At 33.9% G+C, this 19,159-nt stretch overlaps 1 pseudogene; it reads left to right on the top strand.

The window, feature by feature from the left end:
• The first annotated feature begins 643 nt into the window (after nt 1-643).
• On the top strand, nt 644-18,749 carry LOC133311619 (potassium transporter 10-like; annotated as a pseudogene).
• The last annotated feature ends 410 nt before the right edge of the window (nt 18,750-19,159 follow it).

Raw genomic sequence — 19,159 nt, 5'->3', positions numbered from 1 at the left:
AAAGCCCAATTTATAATTGAAAAAAAAAATTATGGAATTATTATAGAAAACTAAAATCAAATTGAATCATAACACAATTCAGGTCAAAATCGAGTCAAAACCAGAATGGTTTCAATTATCTAACTAATGTCAAATAAATAAGTAACTCAGCAAGTCCAATACGCGCATTAGGTTATGTCCACCCCAGATACACCTAACAGAAAACAAGAGTCAAGAGCTCTGAATATCCCTAATCGTGTATCATACCCCAAAATTTGTGCATCTTATCCTGTCCATATATTTTCATTCCAGATCATTCCGAAATATAAGCCTAGTCGAAGAATCGAATTTATACACTTCTTGAGAAAACTTCTAAGAATCAAGTCAATAGGCATTCTTCTATTCACAAACTAAAAGCTCAAACGTGACACATTTTTCACATATAGGCCTACCTATATATATACATATACATATGTAAGGCATAAACATAACATTTACCTACAAAACAGAATGCAAAGAAAAGGGTAATTAAAAGGAGAGACCAAAGTTTTTATAAGCAAAAGAGAAAGTAACATGGAGGAGGGACATAAGGGGGGGCAAGAGAAAGAGAAGGAAGGGGAAGAAGTGAGGTACCGTGGTGTTAGAAGGAGGCCATGGGGGAAGTATGGGGCAGAGATTAGAGACCCAACAAAGCCTACGGGAAGACAGTGGTTGGGGACATTTAATACAGCAGAAGAAGCAGCTAGAGCTTATGATCATGCAGCCATTGGTTTGAGAGGTGCTCTTGCAATACTTAATTTTCCTGATGAGTTCTATGCTCATCTACCTTCTGTATCATCATCATCATCATCATCACCATCATCTTCTTCTTCTAATGCACAACAGAGGGAAGTTATTGAGTTTGAGTATTTGGATAACAAGGTGTTGGAAGACCTTCTTCTGTCAGAAGAAGAAAAGAAATTTGGAAGCAAGACTAAGGACTGAACAATTTGTTTTCGCCCTCCTCTTAATTACTTCTATACTTATTTAAAGAAGTTTACATTTTTAAATGTTGAACTTTATTTTGCATTAAGTAGATTTTTATCTTTAAAGATAAATGAAATAATTACAAGTATCTTTCTATTTCATATAGTTAATTGACCATTTTGTCTCCCCTTTAAAAGTAATTTACCATTTTACCAAATTCTTAAATTACATATCAATTTGTTCCTTTTTTAAATTATATATTAATCTATTTTTGTTTGATCAATGTTTCACCAATCTGTCCATTTACTTGATTAAGTATCGGTCAAACATTAGTCAAATAAGGATAGAATAATATATAATTTGGAAAGAGGAATAAATTAATATATAGTTTGAAAAATAGAGTAAAGTGAAAATTCTTGTTAAAACATATGTAAAATGATCAATCAGACAGCCCATATATTACATAACACTCAATATTGTTATATGTTTAGAATGATTTTCGATTTTTCATGATAATTATGGCTGAAGCATTTTTGGCTAAAATGAATATGTAACTTGTAATATAATTACGAGACATACAATTATTATTTTATTTCCTTACAAAAAAAAATTAGTCGTCTGGTCCCTTGAAATTCAAAGTGGACCCATTTTAATCCTTTTGATGAACTAATGTGAGTCTTTTTTAAATTTGTGAGGGACCACAATTTTAACTAAATAGGTCCACTTTAAATTTTTTTAAAACTTTGGGATTAATTTTTTTTATAAGAAACTAAAATGAAAAGCGTATTTTTTATTAGGGATCCAAAAAGAACTTTACTCTTTATCTTTTTATTACGTCGTTTGCTATGATTACCTTTAAAATTGGTCTAACCAAACGTAACAACTTCTAATATTTTATTATATCTCCACGGCTCCACCAGATCATGGTTGAAGGATTTTTTTGCTATCCAAAATAGAATATGTAATGACAAGAAATATATATAATACTATCATATAGCTCATCTTGTCAAAAGAACAGTTCTTTTTTTCTCCCAATATTTTCATCAATTTGTTGGTATAGTAATAACGGTTAAATTTTAAAATTTGATTTGTTTAAAGGATAATAAGTTTGATTAACAGGTTTCAAACACCAATTAATATCTTTTTTTTTTAAAGTGAATTTATCAACTTATTTTCAGAGTCCGTAATGTTTAATGCATGTGACTATCTTTGCACCGATCAAATGCACACATATATATTGTTTTTAATATTTAATTAGTTTTTTTATTTATAAGAACGGTTCATTATAATTGATGTGTGGCTAAGATGGAAAAATGTCATTATTATGGTTAGCTAGTTCCTAATACCATGCTGTGATATTTTGTCAAAAAATTGATTTTCTTTCATGGGATAGAATAGTTAAAGATTATTAAAATAGTTTTTAAATAATGTCTAATACATGATAACAAACTACTAATATGCATAAATCTTATAATAAATTAAAACTTTTAAATTTTGTATGAATAAAATTTTAAATGTTAACAAATTATTAAAAAAAAGTTGTAATCAGAATCAAGTTAATACTTAAACGGAAATTAATTACACGGTTAAATCAAACACACACTCATTAAAAAAATGTATAAGTTGAATAGTGAATAGCTTTATAAAAAAAGAAAAGGAAAAGTTACATGACGTGTCATGCGAAAGTAAGAGCACATTTTTGGTATACGGGGATATCTACTCCTTTATTAAAAAAAGGAAAAAGTGAAATTTAGGTGAAAATAATCATAAAAAGATAAATAAAATGACAAAAGTTATTTATATTACTTTTTGTCAAATTTAATAAAAGATGTATTGAACTTTCCCAGTTATTATTTTTTTATTTACTACGTGTTACTATCAACTCTTAACCCTTCATTTCTGTCAATCTAACAGTTATAATTTATTGGGTTGCACTTATTAATTAATTATTAATTTTAATAAATTATAACCGTTAGATTGACGGAAATCAACGGTTAAGATTTGGTGGTAACAAATAGTAAGAAAAAAAGGTAGTAACTATAACTTCTCCCATTGAACTTTCGGTACTAGAAGAAAAATTTGTGAAAGTAACCTGATAACGTGATTCACGCGTCTTTAGGTAATCACAAGGTTATCAGTTGCTCCTGAGATGTTCCAAACTATGAAGTACTGATACTTTAAAAATCCTGATGTGTCGTGTCTGACACTTTTCGACACTGTCCGATACTCCGACACTTTTCGACACTCCAACACGCATTGCAGAGACTCAAAAAAGGATTCAAAGGTTATGTTACATTGCATTTTTAGTTCCAACTATTAGCTTCCTTGGATTACGATTACTATTTTATTAAACTTCATATAAATATTTAGGATATCTTATACTTTTTTGCAAAATTGATTGGTATTATAGATTTAGCTTCATTTTTTGTTAAATTATTGAATATTAAATATAATATACACTACATAAATTAAAAATATTATTTAATATCAAAACGTGTCCTAACGTGTCAAAATCTAACATTTTTTAGAATTAACGTGTCAGAGTGTCGTGTCGTATCTCGTGTCATGTGTCGATATCGGTGCAACATAGATTCCAAAATGGGGTAAATCTGTTATCTCATCATTACAAGCTATCTCATTTTTTTTATATATAAACATATAGATATAAAAATTAATATAAATATAGATATAAGACATATACTTGTCTTATATATATATATATATATATATATATATATATATATATATATATATATATATATATATATATATATATATATATGGAGGGTTCTTTTGACTCTAGAGTGAGATTTTTAAGTCTTACTCCTCATCTTAGCTTTTGATGGACGAAAATCAACAGCAGTGTTATTAAACCCGGACCGACCCGGCCGGGTCGACCCGGGAACTGGTAAATCGGTTATATAACCGGTCCGGTTGAAGCAACGGACCGGTCATGCATCAGAACCGGTGCGACCCGATCCGACCCGACTGGTTTTCATAAAAACCGGTGACCCGGTCGGTTAACCAGTGACCCGACCCGGTCTAAAAAAAATCATAATGGAGATATTTGAATTTTTTTTACTTATTGACTTACATAAATTATGTACCTACAACACTAATATTATCTCAATTATGTACTATGCAGAAAATTTTGAATTAATTTATAGTTAGAGATGTCATTTTCTGAACCTAAAGTCCCATATATCACGATCATTATATTTTTGTTTGATCTTTTATTGAAAAATAATATGTGATTTATTACTTTTTATATTAAATTATTTGAAATTTTTATCATTTTTTTTAGATATTTGAGTATGTTTATAATTTTTTAATATAAATTATAAAATTGAATATAATTATCGGGTCATGTGGTTGAACCAGTGACCCACTGGTTGAACCAGTGACCCAGTACCTCGACCGGGTCAATGACCGGGCCGGTTTTAATAACATTGATCAACAGTTGTTATTTGTAATGTAATTAATAATTAATTAATTAATTAATATGATTTTCTAAACTATAATCGTTGGATGGACGAAAATCAAAGGCTGAGATGAGGAGTAAGACTTATAAGTCTTACTTTGGAGTCAATTGATATATATATATATATATATATATATATATATATATATATATATATATATATATATATTTTGGTAAAAAAAAGTTCAAATGATATATCTATATTTATATCTATGTCCTCATATAGTAAAATACTTTGAGAGAAAAATAATTTTAATAATTTTATTAATTATTAAATTTATTAATAATCATATTATTGATTATCAATTTAATGAATATATAATTTTATTCTGAATAATAGTTTTTATCTAGTCAATGGAAATTTTTGATATGCTCCTGGACCATGATGGTCCTTCCATTAAATGAGTGACATGTGAATTTTTTTATTTTATTTTTTCCCATTTTTTCTCTCTCCTCAATTTTTCTTTCACTCTCTCTTTCCTCAGCCCCACCCAATGTTTCACGGGCCGGGAGCTCTAAAATAAGTCTCCTAGTCAATGAATTCAAGACCGATTCTTGATACACTTTTCTTTTTCTTTTGGATTTCTTCTCAGTAATCTCATAGGTTTCTTTTGTACTAATTCAGAATTTGAGGCGGGTTTAGATTAAAGACTTTAAAACCCTTATAAAGATGATATTGGAAGGATCTAACACATATTCTCATTCCCACTTGTTCAATTCTTATGCACCAACTGAGTGATATACACTTTACTAACAAGTGTGTCATCTTTGGGATTATTCCGAAAAATATTTTAATGTATTATTTTAAAATTTTACGTAAACGAAATAAAATTTGAGGAAAATATTTGTCCTTTTAAATAATATAATTTTGTGTCATTTTAGATCTTAATTGTTGATTTTCGTCAATCAATGGTTATAATTTATTACGAATTACTAATTAATTAATAAATTTGACCTAATAAATTATAACCATTGATTGACGAAAATTAACGGTTAGGATTTAAAATGACACCAAGTTGTATCATTAAAAAGGAAAAATATTTTTCCTATAAAATTTATGGGATAGGATATTGTGACACACAAATAATGTTACGCACAATGTTACGACCACATCTTAACCGTTGATTTCCGTCAATCAACGGTTATCATTTTTCAAATCAAACTTATTAATCAATTATTAATTCGCAATAAATGATAACCGTTGATTGACGGAAATCAACGGTTAAGATGTGGTCGTAACATTGTGCGTAATATTATTTGTGTGTCACAATATCCTATCCCAAAATTTATACGTTCAAAGTGTTATAAAAAGTTAGTTATTTTAGTTTATTTTGAGTGACTAAAGGATTCCACGTTGTGAGGTGGACCTCCGATGGAATAGGGTGTTGATTGGTAAACAGGGCGTCACGAGCAAACAACCAAAGGAATGAAGAAATCCATTCGAATTAGTCCATTCAAGTTTGTAATTCCAAAAGGGATGCCATGAGAGTTCCCATTGCAAACAACGAACGATGTTATACGCAGACATAACCATTAAACAACCATCCCGGAAGCACCCAAAAAAACTTAATCGTGAGAGCACCCTAGATGACCTTTTTAATGGTTGTGCCTTTTTAGGGACAAGGGCTGTTCAACATCCTTGGATCTACGCTTGTTCAATGGTGTGTACTTCCCCTTCCGGTGGTGGCTTGTGATTCCTTGCCATTCTCATTCCTTAAAAAGAGGTCTTGATTTTGTCACTTCATATCTCTTGGATCTCTTTCTTCTTAGAAATATAATATATAACATATATATAAATAATAATTATTTCTTAAAATTTTTGGCTTATATAATTATTATTTCTTAAAATTTTTAAGCCTATTTATATTCTTTTGTAATCGAGTATTGTGACGAATATGAAGAAAAGTATATAATGAATATTATTGTGTGTCCATTTTCTTTATTATCTTGCGATTATGTATTTGTGTTCGGATATCTAGTGGTTTGAGTTTTCAAGAGAATTAGTTGTATGGCATATGAAAGTACTCAGCACACATTCTTGTAATAATCTTTACATAAATATTAGCACACGTAAGTGGGCAGTGCCTTGCCTTTTAACTCAATGGCTTTGTATAATAACTTTGGGAGATTTGGTTGGAAGATAATTTCCTTCTCTCAAAGTTTTATGGGTTTATGTACTTTTCAAACCTAGCTTTTAATTCATCTATTGTCTTAGCTTCGCGTTTGACTAGGTACGTAGTGAATGGCCTAGGTTGTAGGTGGCCTAAGTTATAGTGCTTCTTCCAACAAGCATAGGGAAATATTTTTAATATTGCGGTTGTACGGAACTTGGTACATCCGTTAACTAAATAGAAAAATTTTAAAAGGACATAAAAGAGAATATAGTTGCAGCCTACAATCCGGACTGAGGATGGATTTTTGGAATTAGCTCCTCTCGCGGGATTGCGATCCTTTGTCCCGGCCATTGTATAAAAAAGTAAGAGTTAAAGTGAATTTTTTTTTATCCATTTTAGTAAACTGGATGTACCAAAAGTTTGCTTGCGGAAGTGGCATTTTCGAGCAAATCAGGTTACTAAGCGGGTACATTACGTTAGGTTGTCATTGTTGGGATTTGGACCAGGTTTCTAGGCAAGTATCCATATAAATTAATAGGAAAAAATTACTTTTATACTACATGTAATAACTTTGTTTCTTACACACTCTTCGGTAAGTGTGTCACCTTTTTATTTTTTTTATTTTTTTCAGATGATGGAGTCCACAAATTTATCTCTATGACATGAGATAACTTATCTCCTTTAACATGAAATTAATGAAACCCAAATTAATATTCAACATTTTTTACTTATTCCCTAACTCTAATCTTGTTGGAAATTTATATATTTTACAACAATCATAAAAAGTGGGGGTAATGGAGATACACGAATGAGAATTGTGAAAACCACTTTGCTTTAATTTCTTTCAAGAACATAGCCCTTCATGCACTAAATCACTAACCGAATAATTAATCGATTAAATGACTAATCATTGATTAACCAAATTATTAACCAATCCCCTCCATCATGCATGCAAAGATATGGTTGTTGATGGAAACATTGAGTAAAATCTTCAACTTTGCTTGCCTTTCCAGATTTTATAGGTTAGTTTGGATCCTTGATTTGAGTAGGCATGGATTTCATATGAGTTCACTTTGTTTTAATTTTTAATTTTTTGGGTAACTATATTAGTATTTTTTCTTGATGGTAGAGGAGCGAGGACAAGGGGTATCTGACAGCACGTAGTAGTTGGAAGTTGTTGAACTGAGCTCAAAATGGCTTCATCAGACAGTGATAAAAAAGGTAGTATGTGGATTTTGAATCAGAATCTTGACCAGCCAATGGATGAAGAAGCAGGAAGGCTCAGAAATATGCACCCAGAAAAAGTATGATGCAACAACTCCTTTTAACATTCTTTCTCTTTCTCTTACAAAATTCAGTTTTTGATTATTTAAGAAACTGCAATTGTTATGCCTAATTAGCTTTCTTGATTAATTGATGGAATTGAATACTTTTAACGGTGATTTATCAATATCCAATCCATTTTATTTTAAAAACTGTGATTAATGTATCTATCCTTAGTCTTTTATTCCAGCCTACTACTTCTTTGAATGCATATATCTTATTTTGTCCAGAATGACAAGACATTCACTAATATGATATTTACATTAGATAGTTGTGTAACATCTCGGGCATCCCAGGCGTTGTTGACGAGAGCGGGGAGTGATCGCCGGTGCGAAAGGAAATAGACAAGGAGCGGCTCCTGGCAGGCTTCCAGCGACGGGGTACATGAATGAATTAAATCAACACCCGAAAGAGAGGGATTCCAGAGACTGTGCTGGTATGAGACGGTACAGTTGGGAATAGCTTATAAGAATTATTTGGTACTACCTATACTAACAAGATGCATCTGCTTTTCGGTAGCCCGAAACGAAAGAACCCCATAGTTAAGCATGTTTGACTTGGGGCAGTTCTGGGATCTGTGACCTCCTGGGAAGTTTTCCCGAGAAGTGTGCGAGTGAGGACAAAGCAAGCTGAAAAGTCTTGTGTTAGTGTGTGGGGACAGTCGTTGATCCTTGCAAGTTGCTAAGCGTTACAAGTGGTATTAGAGCAGGGCCTCTCTTCCAGTACGGTGTGCTTCGAGGACGAACCAGGCACAAGCTGATGGGCATGTAACATCCCGGGCGCTGACGAGAGCGGGGAGTGATCGCCGGTGTGAAAGGGAATAGACAAGGAGCGGCTCCTAGCAGGCTTCCAGCGACAGGGGTACATGAATGAATTGAATCAACACCCGAAAGAGAGGGATTCCAGAGACTGTGCTGGTATGAGACGGTACAGTTGGGAATAACTTATAAGAATTAATTAGTACTACCTATACTAACAAGATGCATCTGCTTTTCGGTAGCCCGAAACGGAAGAACTCCATAGTTAAGCGTGCTTGACTTTGGGCAATTCTGGGATGGGTGACCTCCTGAGAAGTTTTCTCGGAAAGTGTGCGAGTGAGGACAAAGCACGCTGAAAAGTCTCATGTTAGTGTGTAGGGACAGTCTTTGATCACTTGTTATTTCTAAGTCTTTGGTATGTAATCTCTTTGAAGTACATTGACATAATTAAGCCTTTTTGGATAGCATGTGAGCCTTGAAATGGCAAGAATTATGCATTGAAATTGTTATATAATGTCTATTAGGTGAAAGAAAACCTTCGGGATTGAGAATTAATGTAAATATAAGGATATTATGTCTTGTTGTCCATTTTTCATATCCTATATGATAAATTTGGACCCTTGTGTCTTAATGGAAGTTGTAGATCTTTTTCTTAGCTTTTTAAGGAGACCAAGATTGTGTCAATCGAATAAGTATAACTCAAGTTATGGGTAAAATATCAAAATGTAGTGAAATCTCCAGAACCGTGGCGCTTTTGGCGCCAAAATGGCGCTATTGACGCCACCAAAGAGTTGGTTGGCGCTATTAGCGCCAAGTTAGCGCTGTCGGCGCCGTAGGGTGGGAAAAAGGCAGTAAGGTTGGCGCTATCAGCGCGGGTTTGGCGCTGTCAGCGCGAGACCAATGTGAAATTCAACAGTTTTTCTTGGAAAATTCATAACTTGAGCTACAGTGCTTCGATTTGAGCGCAGTTTGAATCCACGCGTAGCTAATGAAGAAATCTATAACATATTGGAAGATGAGGACCATAAAGGTGGTATAAAATTTCGTAAATAAATAAAAAGTAGATATGTTTAGTGTTAAATAATAATAAAAAATGAGTTTTAAGCCTTGTTGGTCTAAGGGGACTACTTGGCACACTATAGTGGTAACGTATGGTTTAAATAAAATTACATTAGGTGTTCCACACATAGTTTAAGTTATGATTACAGTTATTGGAATTGTTTTTGTTAAGAGTGTTAGTGTTAATAGTGTAGAAGTCCCACATTGATTGTGTCTCTTTGTATTCTTCAATTGGTTTGCTATATAATAGCACCAATGTTGTGTAGTTTAATACAACAAGGATTACTATCATTTCCTCTTGTATCTATGATATTCAACATGGTATCTAGAGCCTAACAAGAGGAATCTTAATCCGTTTAACTTAGTTCTATTTTTCATAATTTCAATATGGTTATAGAGAGATATCACCCTCCTTGAGGGATTCTCGTTGCTATTTCTTTTTCGGGTTTTTTCTTAGTATGCTCTGTGACTGCAGCTTAGATTGATCTGTCACATCAGAAAAGAATGATCCTTGGGAAGTTGTTGGGTTGACCACCGTTGTCGTTGACCGACCACCGTTGACAGCCGTCTCCGGCGACTTTTCCGGTGACTTTTCCGATGACTTTTCGACGACTTTTTCGGCGATCCACCACCGTCTCCGACGACTTTTCCGACGACCCACCGCCGTCTCCGACGACTTTTCCGATTCCGCGAAGCTTTGTTTTTCTTTAATCTTCTTTCTTCCCAAGATGGAGTATTTATACTATTCATCATCCATCTTGAGGGGGAGCACTGTCCAAGTTGCTGATGGTCATTCCAGCACAATTGTCTTTGCCGATGATAATACCGGCACTGTTTAGAAGTTCCTCTTAAGGGGGAGCACTATCCATGTTGCTGGTGGTCATTCCAGCACAATTGTGTTTGCCGATGATAATTCCGACACTGTTCAGAAGTTCCTCTTGAGGGGGAGCACTGTCCATGTTGTTGATGGTCATTCCAGCACAATTGTCTTTGTCGATGATAATTTCGGCACTGTTTAGAAGTTCCTCTTGAGGGGGAGCACTGTCCATGTTGCTGATGGTCATTCCAACACAAGTGTCTTTGCCGATGATAATTCCGGCACTATTTAGAAGTTCCTCTTGAGGGGGAGCACCGTCCATGTTGCTGATGGTCATTCCAGCACAATTGTCTTTGCCGATGATCATTCCGGCATCTTCCATGTTGATGCTCATTTCGACGCCATTTTTAGCACATTGTTGATTTTTGGTTTCTCATTTAGGAGATTTATTTTGATGTTATGTTACTTGGTCTTTCTTGTAATAAGCTTGTAGCATAGTCAAGGGGAAACCACAGCTGCTCACCAACTGTTAAATGAAATGTCTGAGAGGGATCTTGATGCTGATGTCCTGGTCAGCTCAGTTGTCTTTGCCGATGATAATTCCGGCACCATCCATGCTCTGATGTCCATTCCAGCACCGTCTCTTTATCAGCTCTTCAGACTGATGGTCATTCCAGTTGATTTGTTGTACTTAGTCATTTCATTTCGTTGATGTAGCATTGTTGTTTTTGGTTCCTAATGGGAGTATTATTTATGTATCAAGCTTGTAGCATATGATCTATATGCTACAGCTTGAGGGGGAGTGTTAAGAGTGTTAGTGTTAATAGTGTAGAAGTCCCACATTGATTGTGTCTCTTTGTATTCTTCAATTGGTTTGCTATATAATAGCACCAATGTTGTGTAGTTTAATACAACAAGGATTACTATCATTTCCTCTTGTATCTATGATATTCAACAGTTTTAATTACAGATTTGATTTTAAACATAAACGTTTGTAAATAAAAAGGAAAAAGTTTATCCATACTTTAATTCAACTGTTGTGATTGTAACTGCGCCTAATGCCATACGTAATGTTAACAAACCGGTTCTAGAACGGGGTGTTACAAGTCGCATCATTATAGTAGATATGCTCGTGCAACATAGAAGTGTGCAAAAGAACCAAAAAACTGAACTGAACTGTGAACTGAACCGAACTGCACTTAAAATAATCGATTTTTGAAAACAAGTTCATGAACCGAATTGGTTTTTAAAGAACCAGTTCGAGAACCGAATTGGTTTTTAGAAACCAATTCAAGAACCGAATCGAATCGGTTTCAAACCGAACTGAACTGGTTTTTAACCAAACCGAATCTTTTAAACCAATTCGGTTCAGTTCTTCAAAAAATTCAGTTCAATTCGACCCATGCATACAATATATGCAAATGGTCAATGTCCAAAAGTCACTATAAAAAATGTAGCTTAGAATTATGATGTGGAATCTACAATTTGATTTATCCCTTTTTCTCGTCAATTGTTTTTCCAGCACTTCATCAATATTGTTAGTCTTTAACATTAATCAAGGACCAAGTCTTCAAAAGGTTTAAGCTTCGATGGAAACATGTACATGTTTTATTGAGCTTGGAGTGTTGACAAGCCAAAAGACTATTTGCTCATGCAAGGGTTAAACTCCTAAGTTCTAACCACTTGGTTATAAAGGCTTCAATACAATGTTAGAATAAGGTAGCAGAGCCTCAATGATTAAGTGGACAAAATTTTGATCTTTGCTTCCCTACTCTTGGTAGCTAAATTAAATTTCAGCTGGGAGTATGCATTATTCGTGCTACACGTCCAAAGAACTCTTGTACAAGATAATGTGTTAGAGATATAAAATCATTTCCAGGCCTCCATCTATGCTTGAACTTTTAGGAGACTTGGTCCTTAACATGATATCAAAACTTAAGCCACTAAGTGGAGTTGAAGTATGGAAGCAGCAAGGACTAAACTTCTGAGATCACTTGGTGATAGATACTGAGATCAAGTTAAGAAGCAACTCCTAAAAACTAGGTGGCATTTGAATGGTTGTATATATTTTTTAACAACAGCAACAAGAAAGGCCCTTCGCTCTAAATTACATTCTGGAGCATGGATTTGAAATAAAACTGTTACTCTCATTTCAAATTTAAATACATACAAGAAATTCAAGTGTGTATCGAAATGTCGAGTAGACTAAGAAATCCATATTTTTACATGTCTATTATGTGATTTTTAAGGTAAACTTTCAATCTGGATTTCTTCATTCTGTTATTCTCTTATCCAGATCCTATAATAAGATATTATGTTAGCTACTGGAACTTGGTGTGTAATTCCTTGTTGATGTTGTTTTTGTTCAGGGATTTTCTACACTGTTGCTTCTGCGGCTTGCATATCAAAGCCTTGGTATTGTTTATGGAGATTTGGGCACTTCTCCCTTGTATGTTTTCAATAATACATTCCCTAACGGAGTTAAAGATGAGGAGGATTTGATTGGAGCTCTTTCTTTGATTATATACTCTCTCACTTTGGTGCCACTGCTCAAATATGTTTTTGTGGTATTAAGAGCAAATGACAACGGTGAAGGTATATATTGTTTTGCTTGTTTTTGGTAATTAAGATATTTATGATTGGACAAAGGAAATACTAAGTTTAGTGAAGAGCGAATAATGCTTGAGATTTCATGAGCAAGCTAACTTTTTTATTTAAAGATCTAAGTAGATTCCTTTAATATTAACTAAGTAAAGCACACAAATATTTCTATATGGCTTATTAAACAAATGTGTCTATTTGACACTGCTGAGCTGCTACTAAGTTTTACCAAACTTACATCTATGGAGCAGGTGGAACATTGGCTCTTTATTCCTTGCTATGTCGACATGCAAATATAAAAGCTATTCCCAACCAGCATCGTACTGATGAATTGCTATCAACATATAGTCGTTCTACCTTACCTGAAAGATCATTTGCTGCAAAAACAAAAAGATGGTTAGAGGAACAAGCATTTATTAAAAATACCATTTTTATTCTCGCTCTTGTTGGTACCTGCATGGTGATTGGAGATGGGATTCTTACCCCATCTATATCTGGTATGTCTTCTCTTTGAAGCTGATATTCTTATTCCCATTTATTTGTTATGCTTCTGTAAATATGAACTTTCTTGCTATTTACCTAAGTAGTTTATCTGTCAATCTATTTATATGCTTCAGTATTTTTTTGTGCAAATTTATCAGACTGAAGGGAAACTATAAACTCATTTTTTGAGAAGAGAAAATAGGACAGTGATGTGAATGTAACTTGAAATTGGTAGGATTTTGAATGACCTTATATATTACTTGATATGGCATGAAAGTGTCTATGACTAATTGTGTTGAGAATTCAAGTGCCAGTTGTAAAATCTCACATTGGTTAGGAATGGATTAATTGAGAACCATATAAGTGAAAGAATCCATGAACTCAATGTTTAAAACTCTGCTTGAGGAAGATAAGGCAGTTGTGAGGATATTAGAGGATGTGTGTAGTGAGCAGTGGTGGGCATTCTGTCTGCTATCTTTCAATCTGCTAGCCATTGGGTTGAGAAGGATGATCATATCTTGCAATCTGTTACGACTGAGTGCCAGCTAATTTGTCTCACATTCTTAACTTATGTTGATTTTTTTATATAGTTTTGAGTTTTGTTACTTATTGTTAATTTTGTTTCCCCAGGAGGTGTGCATGCATAAGTTTTGGCCCTATGGTGCTTGTTCAAAGAATTATATTTATGGGAGAATGATTTCTGCACTTGCCGCATAAATCATTCCCTCTACCACTACAAAAACAAGAGAGAGAAGAGAAAATGAGAAAGAGAAGACAAAAATCTATGTCAGTGGCAGGGGAATGATTTCTGCCGGCAACTGCAGAAATTATTCTCCCTATATTTATAGGGTCCCCCTTTTATCATGTTGCAGGGATTCTTGCAACTGTATTTTAACTATGTATTTCCGAGAATACATAATTATAATATTAAAGTTATTTTTTTAATTATATACTCTCAGAAGTACATAATTAAAAAATTGTTGCTAGTTTTCTTTTAACTATGTATTCCAGTGAGTAGATATGGTTGCAAGAATTCCTGCCACATGAGCAAACTATTTGCCATATTTATAAGAGAAAAAACATAATGAAAACTTTAGTGTGGATGATTTAGAGATTAATATATTTTAGTTCATTTATTTCATTTATCTATATGTATTGTATGATTTTGCTGCAGTTAGCTTCCCCCCTTCTTACATCTCCAGTTAACTCAAGATATTCATTACAAGATCTTCTGTTGTAGTTTTATCTGCTGCCGGTGGCATCAAGCTGAATCGCCCTGGTTTGAGTAACGGTAAGGGCATTTTTCTTCTATTTCTACCACTACATGTATAAGCATTCTGGTTTCAAAGTTCATCTGATTTAGAGTTGTTAGTCTTGAAAAGCTGGTTTTTTTTTTTTCTGGGTTACAGGAGTAATTGTGCTTGTTGCTGTTGCAATATTAGTTTTGTTATTCAGCCTGCAACATTATGGTACAGAAAGAGTTAGTTGGCTCTTTGCTCCAATTGTCCTGCTTTGGTTTCTCCTAATTGGAGGTATAGGTTTATTCAACATCTTGAAATATGGCAACACCGTTCTAAGAGCTTTTTCACCTCTATATATATATCGGTATCTAAGAGGAGGTAAAGAAGGTTGGACTTCCCTTGGTGGCATCTTGCTCAGCATAACAGGTACATTCAGTTTTTATAACTGTTGATTTCTTCCTTGTATTTCAGAAGAATTAATGAATGGTTAATTTGAACTTGACAACTTGTGATGATTTTTTTTTTTTTCAAGGGACTGAGGCTCTTTATGCTGACCTAGGCCATTTTCCAGTCTCATCTGTACAAATTGCATTTACTCTACTTGTGTTTCCTTGCCTTCTTTTGGCCTATTCTGGACAGGCTGCTTACCTTATGAATAACATGAGTCATTCACAAGATGCTTTTTATCGTTCTATTCCAGGTTTGTCATATTTGTCACTTTATATTTAAATTTCCATTTGTGATGCCCCAATGGTATTTAGAATATGATCAACAGTTTTATTGCTACATTCTTATTACAAACTTCTTGGTGGAACATGGAAGTACAATTTTTCACTTTTCTTTCTCTTTTCGATAGTTTGTGTTGACTAATTTATGATAATTTTCTATTTTTAAGTCATTAAGCTTTTTTAATAAGTTAAATGAGGGGGAAAGGAAGATACTTACACAAAAATATTTTTTGTGTATGACTCACTTGACTTTTTAAAAATATGGTTGACATGGTTGCTCATAGAATTTGTTATCTTAAAAAAATGCAAAACTTAAATGGTTTAACTCAGTTTGCCTAAATACTTGCTCTAGTCTAGATGTACCTAAAGCTGCAGGTTATAAGAAATAACTTCATAGCCAAGTTAGACCAGTCAATTTTCATAGTAAATTCTTGACCCTGATGCATAAGCTTGTGTCCAGTCTGTGTGAATCTATGTAGCATCGATACTGACATGGGACACGGGACACGATACGACATGATATTCTGACACGTGAATTCTAAAAAATGTTAGATTTCGACATGTTAGGACACGTTTTGAGATTGAATAATATCTATAATTTATGTTGCGTATATTATATTTAATATTCAATAATTTAACAAAAAAAATAAAGCTAAACATATAATATCCATTAATTTTGCAAAGAAACATAAGATATCACAAATATTTATATTAAATTCAATAAAATGGTAATAGTAATCCAACGAATCTAATAGTTAGAACTAAAAACGTAACGCAACGCAACGCAATCTTTGAATCTTTTTTTGAGTTTCTACAACCCGCGTTGAAGTGTCGGGGAGTGTCAGACACGACACGTCAGGATTTTTGAAATGTCAGTGCTTCGTAGATGTGAATGCTCTCAATCATTTGCACTTGTTTGCCTTATTGCTTAAGTTTGTATAATATCTTTGGGGATAAACCTACTACAAGAATCCTCTATTCTTTCTTAGAATGATGCACATTAGTTTCTTCTTGTAGTAATTTTTTTTTATCTGTTAAATGTTGATTATCCTTAGTTCTGCAGACAGAATATACTGGCCAGTATTTGTTATTGCAACAGCAGCAACTGTAGTTGCAAGCCAGGCCATAATATCCGCAACCTTTTCAATTATTAAACAAGCCCTTGCTCATGGCTGTTTCCCAAGAGTCAGTGTTGTACATACATCAAAGAAGATCCTTGGCCAGATTTACATTCCAGATATTAATTGGATCCTCATGGTTCTTTGCATTGCTGTTACTGCTGGGTTTAAAAATCAAAACCAGATTGGAAATGCATATGGTAAGTTTTTCCCTTGTAGGAATATTTTTCATGTTTTTTTTTTTTGGTGAATAAGAAAAAGAAATTAATAAGAAAGGAGAGAAAAAGGTAAAACTTTCAGAAGGATATGGAATATTGCCAAGCAGAAAGAGCAAAATCCATCAAGTGAAGAGAAATAAAAAAATTTGTAGCTGAGGTTCTAATAAGCACTACATCAAAGGGTCTCTCCCTACTTTTTTTTACATCAAAGAGTGTAAGAAGTACCACACATGTGCATTTCACCTATAAAAGCGATATGCAATTTAGGTATTAAATATAGGAAAATGTGTTTTTCATGTTACAGAAATTCCTGCAATCGTTTTTCAATTATGTACTCCCTGAAGTACATAATTAAAAGAAAACCAGCAACAGTTTTTTAACTATGTACTCCAAGGAATACATAGTTAAAAAAATTAACTTTAATATTATAACTATGTACTTCTGGGAGTACATAGTTAAAAAACGGTTACAGGAATGCATGTAACATGAGAAAAAAGAGACCCTTAAATATAACATAAATATGTTAGAGATATAACGAAAACCATTCATGTGTCTTTCCCAACTAGTTTAAGCTTTTAAGAGAGTTGTTTCGTAACATGTTATCAAAGTCTTTATGTTCCTCTGATTTTACAATGTCATAGCAGCCTTTCATTTAAGTTTACAAACAATTATATAATATCATTGTAATGACAGGTACTGCAGTCGTGATAGTGATGCTGGTTACAACATTGCTTATGATTTTAATCATGATATTAGTGTGGCGCAGCCATTGGATTCTCGTCATCATGTTCACTGGCTCATCATTGATTGTGGAATGCACATACTTCTCCGCTGTACTCTACAAAGTTGATCAAGGTGGTTGGGCTCCCCTTGCAATTGCTGGAACATTTTTTATCATTATGTATGTTTGGCATTATGGTACATTGAAACGCTACGAGTTTGAAATGCAAAGTAAGGTTTCAATGGCATGGATTCTTGGGCTAGGACCAAGTTTAGGACTTGTTCGTGTCCCTGGTATTGGGCTAGTCTACACTGAGCTTGCAAGTGGAGTACCCCACATATTTTCTCATTTCATCACCAACCTACCAGCCATTCATTCTGTTGTTGTTTTTGTGTGTGTACACTGTCCCAGAAGAAGAGAGGTTCCTTGTGAAGAGAATTGGACCAAAGAATTTCCACATGTTTAGATGTGTGGTGCGATATGGATATAAAGACTTGCATAAGAGAGACGATGATTTTGAGAAAAAACTCTTTCATAACCTTTTCATATTTGTTAGGCTTGAGTCTATGATGGAGGGTTGCTCAGATTCAGAGGAAGAAAGTTTGTATTATCAACAAACTGAGCAGACAAGAGATGGCATGTTGAATAACAATAGAAACACAGTTTCATCATTTATAGATACTACAATTTCATCAGTAGATGGCATGATGGAGGGTTGCTCAGATTCAGAGGAAGAAAGTTTGTATTATCAACAAACTGAGCAGACAAGAGATGGCATGTTGAATGACAATAGAAACACAGTTTCATCATTTATAGATACTACAATTTCATCAGTAGATTCAATAGTAACAGCTGAATCTCCATCACATGAAATTGTTACTGTTCAGTCCTCTGGTCAAGTAAACAGAAGCAGCAAGAATGGGAATGATGAAATTGAATTTTTGAACAAATGCAGGGATGCAGGGGTGGTTCACATACTAGGAAACACAGTTGTGAGGGCGAGCAGGGGTTCAAGAATCTACAAGAAAATAGCTGTTGATTATATATATGCTTTTCTGAGGAAGATATGTAGGGAAAATAGCACGTTCTTGAATATTCCTCACGAGAGTCTCCTAAATGTTGGACAGATTTTCTATGTGTAGCCCCCTCTCCCCTTTGCTTTTCCTTTTCTTTAGCACAGGATCAGTGAAATTTATCATGTGGAACTATAATTTTATACAGTTCGAGTCTGTTTAATTTTTTAAAAATGAAGGGACAAAGACAAAGTGCATGTTAAGGGCTAATGATGAGAGTTGCTTATATATCTAGTGAGGAACATTCAAGTTAGCGTGGGAATTACGTTTGGAGGCAGTGACTTCGCGCTACTAGCGCGAATCTCGCGCTAATAACGCGGTTGCTCTGTGCTGAAATATGATGCTGGCGCTAATAGCACCAGTGGCGCAGTGAATTCACTCTTATGGTTTTCTGTGCTACTCAATTGGAATCCTTTCTTGTACTTTTTCCTACAAAAATATAAAAAAATTAGTGACAAGATACCTGAATAGGATTTATT

This window comes from Gastrolobium bilobum, unplaced genomic scaffold (assembly GCF_033153095.1).
Source record: "Gastrolobium bilobum isolate Gb01-03AN ecotype WA unplaced genomic scaffold, APGP_CSIRO_Gbil_v1 utg1842, whole genome shotgun sequence".
Taxonomy (NCBI): Eukaryota; Viridiplantae; Streptophyta; class Magnoliopsida; order Fabales; family Fabaceae; genus Gastrolobium; species Gastrolobium bilobum.
Note: the sequence above shows the minus strand (reverse complement) of the source record. Positions and strands in the feature narration are given on the sequence as shown.